This window comes from Phoenix dactylifera, chromosome 11, assembly GCF_051530095.1.
Source record: "Phoenix dactylifera cultivar Ajwa chromosome 11, Ajwa_hap1_PhDact_Kaust_v1.1, whole genome shotgun sequence".
Classification (NCBI taxonomy): Eukaryota; Viridiplantae; Streptophyta; class Magnoliopsida; order Arecales; family Arecaceae; genus Phoenix; species Phoenix dactylifera.
The window spans coordinates 27,552,003-27,562,028 of record NC_143200.1 but is presented as its reverse complement, the minus strand read 5'-3'; the positions used below and the strand labels follow the sequence as shown (position 1 = coordinate 27,562,028).

Genomic DNA, 10,026 nt, shown 5'->3' with positions numbered 1-10,026 from the left:
TGGTTGGGCTGTGCAAAAAAACTGGCTGAACCGTGAACCCGGTCTGAATTGGTCTCTTGATTTGATTTATATTATTTTTGTTATTTAAAATCTAATTTGGTGTTGACTTGAGAAAGTTTTGGACCGAAAAAAGAGGGTTCGGTTTCAATTTGATGCTTTTGAAGATCAATTCAAAACAGTCCAACCTGACCGTATCTATGAAGGGCACCTTAAGCTCTACAATCCTTGCAAATACGTTGACTACCTGAAGCCAAGCATGCTTTGAAGGCATATTGTGGAGTACGTGGTGAGAAAGTGGCCAAGCGAGCTGCTTTGCACTAGCAGGCTTTTCTGTTTTGAACTAGGCGTTTGCTCCATTGGGAGCAATTTGGACTAATAAGGAGACTGGCCTTTTAATGAATAATTAATGTCCAATATATTAAGGTCTGCCTGAGAGGAAATTGATTTGTTGATGCCATTATCTTGGCTGTTGTGTAATTTTTTTCTTTTTCCATTTTCTTTTCCCTTTTGTCCCTTTATTCTGTCTTCTCCCTCCATCTACTACCATTATTTTGTTTCTTCCCCTTCCCCTCCTTGCTGTACTTTCATCTCATTCATGAACGCGGATTGAGCCCTCTCTTGTTCTTTCCTCAAAACTTAAAAATTTGATGATACTCTATGTTACGGCTTGTCATCAACTAAGATATATCTCTCCACATTGACCGGGGCAAGCATAAACAGAATCGTGATCCATCTATTATTTTCAGTTTTTATTTGGATGTTAAACATTAAAAATAAATAGGAAACATCTTGATTTCATTTAATTCTGCAGTATGGATGCAACTTTATGGCTTCGTTCCTCACCCAAAAAGAAAAAGGGGGATAAAAAGAAGAAAGAAAAAGTCATGGCCTCATACTGTGCCCTCCAAACCATAGGTACGTGGCAAAGATATCATCATCGACTAACTCTGCATTCCCACCTCACTGCAAAGGTTCTAACAATCGTTATTGATCGCTTCCAATTTTAGTTTAAGTTTCAAATGCATCCTAACCTATTAAATTCAAACTTTTCGTATTCCATAATACGTTCCTTTCAAGCTTTACATGGTACCATCAATATCTGGTTGACGCATCCTAACATATTAAATTCAAACTATTCGGATTCCATAGTGTCAATATGAGATTACAGCTAGTTTATGACTGCACCCAGTTTTGTCGCAGCGACCAACTAGAAGCTTAGTAATGCCATCATCAGATAGAGCCATATAATCCTAAATTCCTGAGGACAAAACCAGTAACTGCAGCAAGGACATGCCTGCATTGCCATAAAGAAAACCAGCCAGCTAATTACTAGACTTGGTTCTCTCAGCAGAGCAACTACCTCACTAATTGACTGAGAGGAGAATTTTATAATATTTCCATACAGCAATTGTACAGCACTTTTTTTTTAATGTAGTTGGTTGGCACTTTTCTATGAGAATTTGGCTTTTGGAGGTCCAAGGTTCAAATCTTAGGTATAGCACATTGATGCTTGGACCTAAGTTGTGGGCCACTATTCCATTTTATAATAAACTGTGCAAGGAGTACATATCCCCCAGTTCATGCACCTATACATGCCATGCATCCAATGAATGACTGCTCAATGTAGTCAGTGCTGCTCTGAAGTCGGAACCAACTCAAACCTGACCCTCTTCCTAGCTATGTGGACTTGCCATTATGGTATTCACCGAGTTTGATGGACGACCACACCAACCACCACTGTTCAGTCTGGAGGCCACAGTATGAAGAGATATTGATGGTCCAACGGCCCATATCAACTTGTTGATCGGTGCTACATAGGTAGTTGTACATGAACATGGCAAAAAAACAAAAAAAAAAGCAATTTTGATAGATACGTTTTGGTCCCAGTTCCATGTAAAACCCGAGCACTGATATGAATCAAGAAGTGCCGGCCAAAAATCCTGTTCTCAGTTTCTCTACCCAGCATGCAGGAACATACACCTTTAACAAAACTGCAAATAGAGGCTTGAAAGGGTCCCTTGATAGAATTACGGATGTAGCCACTGCCTCAGTTTTCTGTTTTCCGATTTTATTGGCCGCATTCATACTCGCTGTGTATGAGCTGCTATTGTACCAAAAAAAAACATGTATGAACTTATTTGCTAGTATACATATGCATACATTTGAAGTAAATATTGAGCACTTGGTTCTCGTTCTTTGCATTTGAGAAACACGATTCAGGATCTTTCAAACTAAATTTCATTTTAATATCGAGATTTGCTCCCATGTGCGGCCCCAATACCAATGAATTATCGATTATAAAGAATCACTTTTTATTAATGTACTGCTCGTCTTTCATATTATTCAACGACGATACTATTGTATTATTTTTTTCGTAAGTTACAAGATAAAACTTTATTAGTATGAGTCATCTGGCCTCATCTTAGCTTTTCGATTTCCAAACTTTATAATAAGTCCTATAGGATACGTGGTAAAATTAGGGAACATGGTGAGATGCCATTTGATGCGTGGATCAAGGGATTTTTGTTTGTCTAAGCCCTATCCCATACCTTGGCATCAAAAGAGGTATCATAGTAAAATGGAATCCGAGCTCCACTATATAATAATAAGCTCATCCGCTTGGGCGTAGGTCATGCTGAGCTCATAGCCAGCCCCATCCCCCATCTCGTCACCCGCCTGCTATCATCTGAGGGCTCTCCTCTTCTCGGTTTGTAGGAAATCTCTGCCCTCTCCGGGGCTCTTCCTCTTTTTTTTTCTCATCCTCGTTTCCCCCCCATTCCGGCTTCCGTCCTCTCCCATCAACCTCTCTCCTCCGGTGAATCGATCCTCGTACTATCCAGAGTAAGTGATTCAGGCTTCGGGTCTGATCCCTATTTCTTCTCTCTTTCTCTTTTTATGGGATTTCTGGACGCAGCGGTTTATCGATCTCTTCCCGGCCTTGTGAGTTGGTGATTTGGTGGATGGGGTGTGACGTCAAGAAAGCAAGAAAAGGAAGGAGTCGAGGGTGCTACAAAGCGGGAATCGGTCGATAAACCTCTGCATCCGGCTCTCACATCCCCCCCACACTCCCAACGCCCAATCTCCCCTCATTTTCTTTTACTAGGGCTTCTTTTTCTCGCGCCATTTTACTCTAGTTCTAGTTATACTTCCTTGTTGGGAAAAAGAAGTTGGTATTTCTCAAGCCAGATCGGTCCGCTGATTGATTGGTTGCAATTACGGCGGATTCAACATCGGATCATCTTAGTAGATAGACGATTGGGATTGGGAAAAGGAAATTTGTAGCGTCGCAAAGCTATTAGGCTTAGGGTTCCCACTTGATGCAGATTTTGATCTGGTAATTGTAGATTTGACTATAGAAATAACTTGATAATATTGAATCTGGCATGTCAAGTGGTGAAAGAAAAGATTTTTAAGGGGATGGATGGATGGTAGGGTGCTTATGGTAAGATGATGTTATGGGTAAGATGAAGCATGGTTCATGATGTATGATTACGGAGTCAAGAAGGTCAAGAATGTGATGGTAAACTTCGTTGTAATACGATGGTACGTTATGTTGTTTGAAAATTCCTGTTCTCTTAATCGATCGATCATAAGAGTGGGAGTCCTGATCATGAATCAAGCAATACAAATTGTGAGATGATGTTTTTTTTTTTTAACTCTTTCATTTATTTGTCATCCATCATTGGCAGGAATAAGGGATCCTGTTGGCAAAATGATTTTTCTTTGTCAGGTTTTGCTCTGTATGGTAAGATATCTATATCTCTGCTGTATATAGATGCAATGTACCTAAATAATTGGTGGTTCAGGTGATACAGAGATGCTCTGTATTTATGGCTGCTACTGACTCCCATTGTTCAGAAATTTATTTAATGCTCTTTTTTTTTATGCCAATAAATATATTATGAAATCTAAGCTGTTCTGTACAGAAAGGACAATTGTTGTTCATTATGATTATTACTGAAATATCTTCTGCAATTAAGTAATTCAAGAAGTTAACAACATTATTTCCTCAAGTTCCTTAGTGCCATCAGATCACAAGCCAAACCTCACATTCCTAAAATAATACTACTTGGTAACCATAAGCATAATCCAACAAATCTCATGCCTTTTATTTGGTATATTATCCTATTACCTCAATATGATTCATGCAAGTATAATCGTCATATGACTAATTTGATAGTTGCTAGAGATGAAGTTCCCAAATCCATACATAACGACATATAGGGATGGTGGTATATACCTTAAATGTCTTTATATTCTTCAGTATCCATCTAAATACACATTATCTGTACATGGATCTGCATGAAGTGAGTTGCATATGTATATTTGTCTAATACTAGCAAGAATTCTTTTCTTAGGACAGCGCACCTGCTCCAAAATCTTCATGGAAACTCATCCCTACACTTGAACCCACTTCTGGTAGCTAAGGGCCAACTTCTCATGTCATATTAGTGAATAAAGAAATAAAAATGAGTTCTTGTAATATTCATCAATTAAAAAATCAGTGTTTTAAGGACTGAAATGTGCTGGGTGGTATAGGGTGTAACCCATTTGCCTGGTATGGTACCATTTTTGGTCCAATTCTGGGGCTTGGTACACCCCCTTACCAACACATGGTATGAGTGCTTTGCTGACTCCAACATTGTACCATGTGCAGATATGAAGAATATTGTATCATACAAGACTATACCAGTATGTTACTCGTACTCAGCCTAGCACTAGAACTTACATTATTGAAAGAATCTATATGCGAATTTCACCAAAAAAAAAAAAAAAGAATATATATGCGAAGCAAGAAAGATAAACCAGTTCAATAGTTTTATAAGGTGTCAATTTTTTTATAATATTTCTTATGTTTTGATGAAAATGACGTGGTATTTGCTTTCTTTTTGTTAGCCACCTTAGAGCTGACATCTCTACCAGGTTTGAACATGCACTCTTTGTATTTTCTTTGGATGCCTTTTCTTACCTTCAGTCCGAAATGTTTTCATCTTGGCCTAGAAATTGGTTCCTATTGGTATTGGAAACTTGCCTGCCCTTGCTATCTCAACTGATGTAAAGAAACATGTCCTGAGTTGACATTGGCTGATACTGAACATATTGGCCTTGATTTTTTTAATCTTTTGGGAGCAACAATGTTAAATGGGATTTTAAATTAATAAAAAGTTAAAGCCAATGGTTTAAATATAGTTAATCCCAGTTTTCATATATTGGCCAAGCACTAGGAATGTCTTGCTACTTTACGAATTTTTGCAGCCTTCCATCTTCACTGACATAAACCGAGATATTGGTACAACTTGGCTCCGGTCATCCAGTGAGATGGCCAAGATACAATCCAGAAACTTTGTCAAGTAACCTTTCATTGTATAACATTGTTGTCTTGTTAGGACACTTTATCTAAGAGATTGCTATATGCTTCTCTGTTTAGTTCTGTGAGCTTCTTTGCTTGATGAGCAGTTTGATGTGTTGTAAAATTTTCATTTTGATCTCCACAAACCAAGACTTTACGTCTATTTCTAAGATAACGATCTAATTGACAAAATTGAAAATTGGAGAAAAAAAAATCCAAATTCAGAAGGTTTGCTCTGACCTTTCCAAAATTGGGTGCTTGTAAATAGTATGCATAATTAATTTTTGTGACTTACATGTTTATCTACCACCTCTTTTGTTTTTTATTTGTAGTTGTATTTTAATGCTGAGATCTGCTGGGTTTATCTCCATAATAGAAAATATTTCAGGTTTGTTTTGAGCAAGGTTGTAAATCAAGTTCAAAATGATCATATAAGGGTTGGTTTCTTGAAACATCCGGAATTGCGATCTAAGACATCTTATTTTGCAGGTTGAGAGCTTTGTGAAACTTCTATAGTTGCCTGGCTCTAAGAGAATTTCTTATATATCATGATTCTAACCAAACATTTAGCTCCCATAAGGTTGATGTATACCCTGTTTTTATACATCATCAGATGATCTTGAATTTGTTTGAATCATCAGGCAAATCCTTCTTTATTTGCTTGTACTCTGGTTCTAAGAACTTATGTAAATGAGCAAATGGAGATTTAGAATGTCTATATTATACAAAAAAGACAATAATTAAGTCAATGTTATGAATCATTTGGTTGATTGTGAACTAACTGTGGTTCTTATTTGACCGGTAAGGAACGGAAAATTGATAGAGAACCATGAAAATAAAGCTGTGCATGCAGAAAGAGTTTTTATCGGATGAAGGTTTTCGTCTAAATGTAGTCAAAATCTCGCATATACCAATTCCACACCCTGTGAAAGGAACATTTGCAAATGAATTTTGTTATTGACTGTTATAAGGATTAGAGATTGGAATGGTAGTATCTTTAACTTTTCCATGTTAAATGCGTTTCTAGTTTACCTTTGGCATTCCTGCTTCATTTAGCTTGTGTGCAGAAAGTTTCACTTGCACTTTTAATATAAATGAATGTAATTCATTTTATATTTTGGTCTCCCTGTTTTTTTTTAAAAAAAATTACAGTTTACTTCCTACCTAGGGTCAAACCTTTCTCACGTGCATAGATGTTTTGCAAATTCTTTGCTCCGGTACTTGAGACAGCTTGAATCTCTTAAAAAAATTGTCAGCTTGCAATTTCCATGGATAAGTGCAATCATATCTCACTGATATTAGCTTAAGCTGGGTTGCAAAGAGACTCGAAGTGATATGTAGCTTCCTTGCATATGATTGATTTCATCATGAAAATAGTAGCTCAAGTCATTTTGAAGAACCATCTTTTGATATTGTATTGGCCAACGCTTGGTCATAATTATACTTTTCATTTTCAAGTCTATAACCAACCAAGCAAATTTGGTATATGCCTGCGAATCAAATTCTTGTGATTTGGCGAAGCTGTTTTGATTATTCTAATTCTATGATATGCCCTTAGATCCATAATGACTATCATACCTGTATAGAATGTCCTTTTCTTTGGAAACAGAATAATGCAAAATTTATTCCACTTCACATATCACCATTTGCAGCATGTGATATACATCTTAGGACTCTTGTATGGTCCTTTAATGGAGACTGTCAGATATGTATTGAACTTTCTTTTACTTGTTTGGAATGTTAATAGCTTAAGTTTGTGTATTTAACTTATTATCTCTCATTACGCACTATCCAACATCCTTAATTAGTTTGTGTAAATGAGCTCATGGTCAACGTTTGTCATACTTAATGCTGCCTTATTATTTTGTACGTCTGTATTTCTTATATTTTTTGCAATACAACTATGGTGGAGTTTTTTGAGTTATGTATTTCCATTTTGATGGGGCACTCCAACTTTGTCCACATTTGCAGAAGCGCCACAGCGTCACTTCAACTTGTTTTTAATGCTTCAGGTTATGGACGTATTGTAGCCCCAATAGCATCCAGCATATAAGATATTTGTAGCATGAGCTGGAAATAGACTTCAACATTCTAATAATATTGCCAAAGGGTCTTCTTTCGTATCTTGTGAAAAAAGAAATACTGATCGATTGAATTATACGACAATAAGCCATACAGATGGATGAATTATCTAAAGCTGATCTTATTCACATTTTGGTTATTGCTTACTTGTTGGGGGACAAAACTGTTGGCATATGATTGGAAACATAGAATTAGGATTGAATGCTGAAACCTTGTTATAAAATTTGGCTATTAAAGATTATGTAGAAACAACTAAAGCTTTTGCACCCTATGGATATGTGACTCCGTATAATTTGGCTGATATGTTTGAGTTGATACCCAGCGGACCTTGGATTTTGGATGGTACCTACCATATTTTTGGTGTTCCAAAATAAGCATTTATCAAAGTAATTTTTTGCTGCCTTCATAACTACTCAGTTGACTGATTAAAATGTTGCAATGTGCATATGAAGTCACCAGTTGAAAACTTGCCTTTTGTTAGATTTTGGTTGAGCTGAATAAAGTTGACATTGCAACTTGTGTGACTCTCAGATGCATGCTTCCTCATCACTAAGCAAGTCATTTTGAGGTCAATCCATTGCAGCACCTTAGCATTCCTGCAGCATGACCTAAATGCATCTGCAGTGCAAAGCAAACCAATCAGGATCGATGTAGCCCCGGTATCGTGGAATATGTTCACTTCAGGTTTGAGCCTGAATTGTATTTGGCTACATTGATAACCAATTTCTGGCTCACAGGATTGAGAGGGCTCTTCTTATGTTGATATCCAGCATGTCAAGTATCATGGCACGTATGCATCTTATCTTTGTCTGTACAAGGTGGAGTGCTTAAAGGTGAAGAGGCCCACTTTGAGAGCACCAGTGGTGGGCACAGGATTATGGTTGGGAGGGGGGTGGCGGCAATAGTAATACTTATTACTTTATGAATAACCAAATGAACTAACATAATAATGTCAATTTGTTATAAATTTAATATATGCAAACAAGATATTGTTTAAACAAAAAAAAGTTCCTATGTCATGCGCCATCCATTTATCAGAACATAGAGCAAGTCCAAAAACTTACACGAGAAAGGAATACTTCAGAAGGCTACTGTTACTACTACTTGCTATTAGTGAGGACTTGGGACAATAATAAGAAAGGGGAAAATAGTTTGGGTTTCCGTTTCAACGGTGGAGAAGGTAAAGACTTAATCATAATTTTGTCGCTTCACTTCTCTTAGCGTCTTCCTCCTCTTTATCCTACTTTCGATTAAAAAAGCTTTTCTTTTACCTACTTGCTTAAGCCTCGCATTAAAATCATTTTGTGTTTAGTTTTGAAATGAATATATGAGGATGCATCATAGATTTGCAGGGCAGTTGGTCTGGAGGTGAGGGAGATCCCAAGGCACAAGGCTTCTAGGACAAAATACGCCTAAAAACTCAACTATAACTGCCCACTTCTTAAATTACTAAATTTTAGGCAAATATGAACCACCTTAGATAAATTCAACAATGGTAGTGGGGGCAATTGAGCTCCTCGCCCCCCTCCTGATTCTGCCATTGGAGAGCAGTATTTGTGGGAAAAATTTCCCTGAGGACAGCATATTTTCCATGCTCTGTAACATCTAATTTTCAGTTGTTTACATCTTTTTTTGGACCCATCACTTTAAGGATGAACCCTGGCAAATATTTTGAACATTGAGCTGCCACACTATGCTTGTTTTGGTACCAAAATTCCATATCTGAGAATCATAACTGAAATGATTATTTTTGAGAAAAAATCTACTGTTTGTCCACATCTCTTTGGAGTTCTAGGGAACCACTTTGTTTTCCTCGACTGGACAGAAATAATTGCTCTGTTGGCTTTGATGCCAGGCGCGTTTGGAACCACTACTTTGTGAAACAACACTGCTGGACTTCATGATTTGAGATATTCACAATTGGACTGTTTTGCTGTCTTGATGGCGTATGATACAATCGGAATCAATACTTGCATGCGTGAGCCGGAGACGATTGGTTGGTAGAGGTGGTCCTATGCCATGCATAAGAGATTTGAGGCCACTTTACTGTACTATCAGATAACCTTCACCGAGAATTGCTGCTGATGCTTTAAGTTTTACTAGAGTGATCTTCAAGAGAATTGCTTTTTTTTTTTTTTGGTTTGGTTTCATGTTTTTACTGAGTCATTGTTTGGTAGAACTCAAGAAGTGGGCAACGAGGGGGGCTAGAGCAAGGAGAGGCATACCTTTGGCACTAAGAGGTCTACCCAAATGGTTCCTCATTATCGTACCTATGCCTGTTACTGTCATCAGAGTAGGACTGAAATTGGATCGGATACGGATCGGATAGCATATGCATATCTATACTTGTTTTCTTTGACCAATACAGATACAGATATGGATGTTAGTCGGATGCAAGAATTCATATACATATTTATTTTAAATAAATACGGATATAAATTGGATACCGAAAGTATGGATATAAATATCGATATGAATCGGTTGATTAAACTTTATGATCACAGAATTAAAGATATTACTAAGTGGGTGCTAAATCAAATTAATTGTATGTTAATAATGATCATTTATTTTTTTAAAAGTTCATTAGCGTCCTA

The 10,026-nt window shown here is 37.1% G+C and overlaps 1 long non-coding RNA gene across 1 annotated transcript; it reads left to right on the top strand.

Moving 5' to 3' along the window:
* The first annotated feature begins 2,447 nt into the window (after positions 1-2,447).
* On the top strand, positions 2,448-7,473 carry LOC113463524 (uncharacterized). Its single transcript, XR_003387878.4, has 2 exons — positions 2,448-2,841; positions 3,690-7,473. It is a non-coding gene; the product is annotated as an uncharacterized LOC113463524 (long non-coding RNA).
* The last annotated feature ends 2,553 nt before the right edge of the window (positions 7,474-10,026 follow it).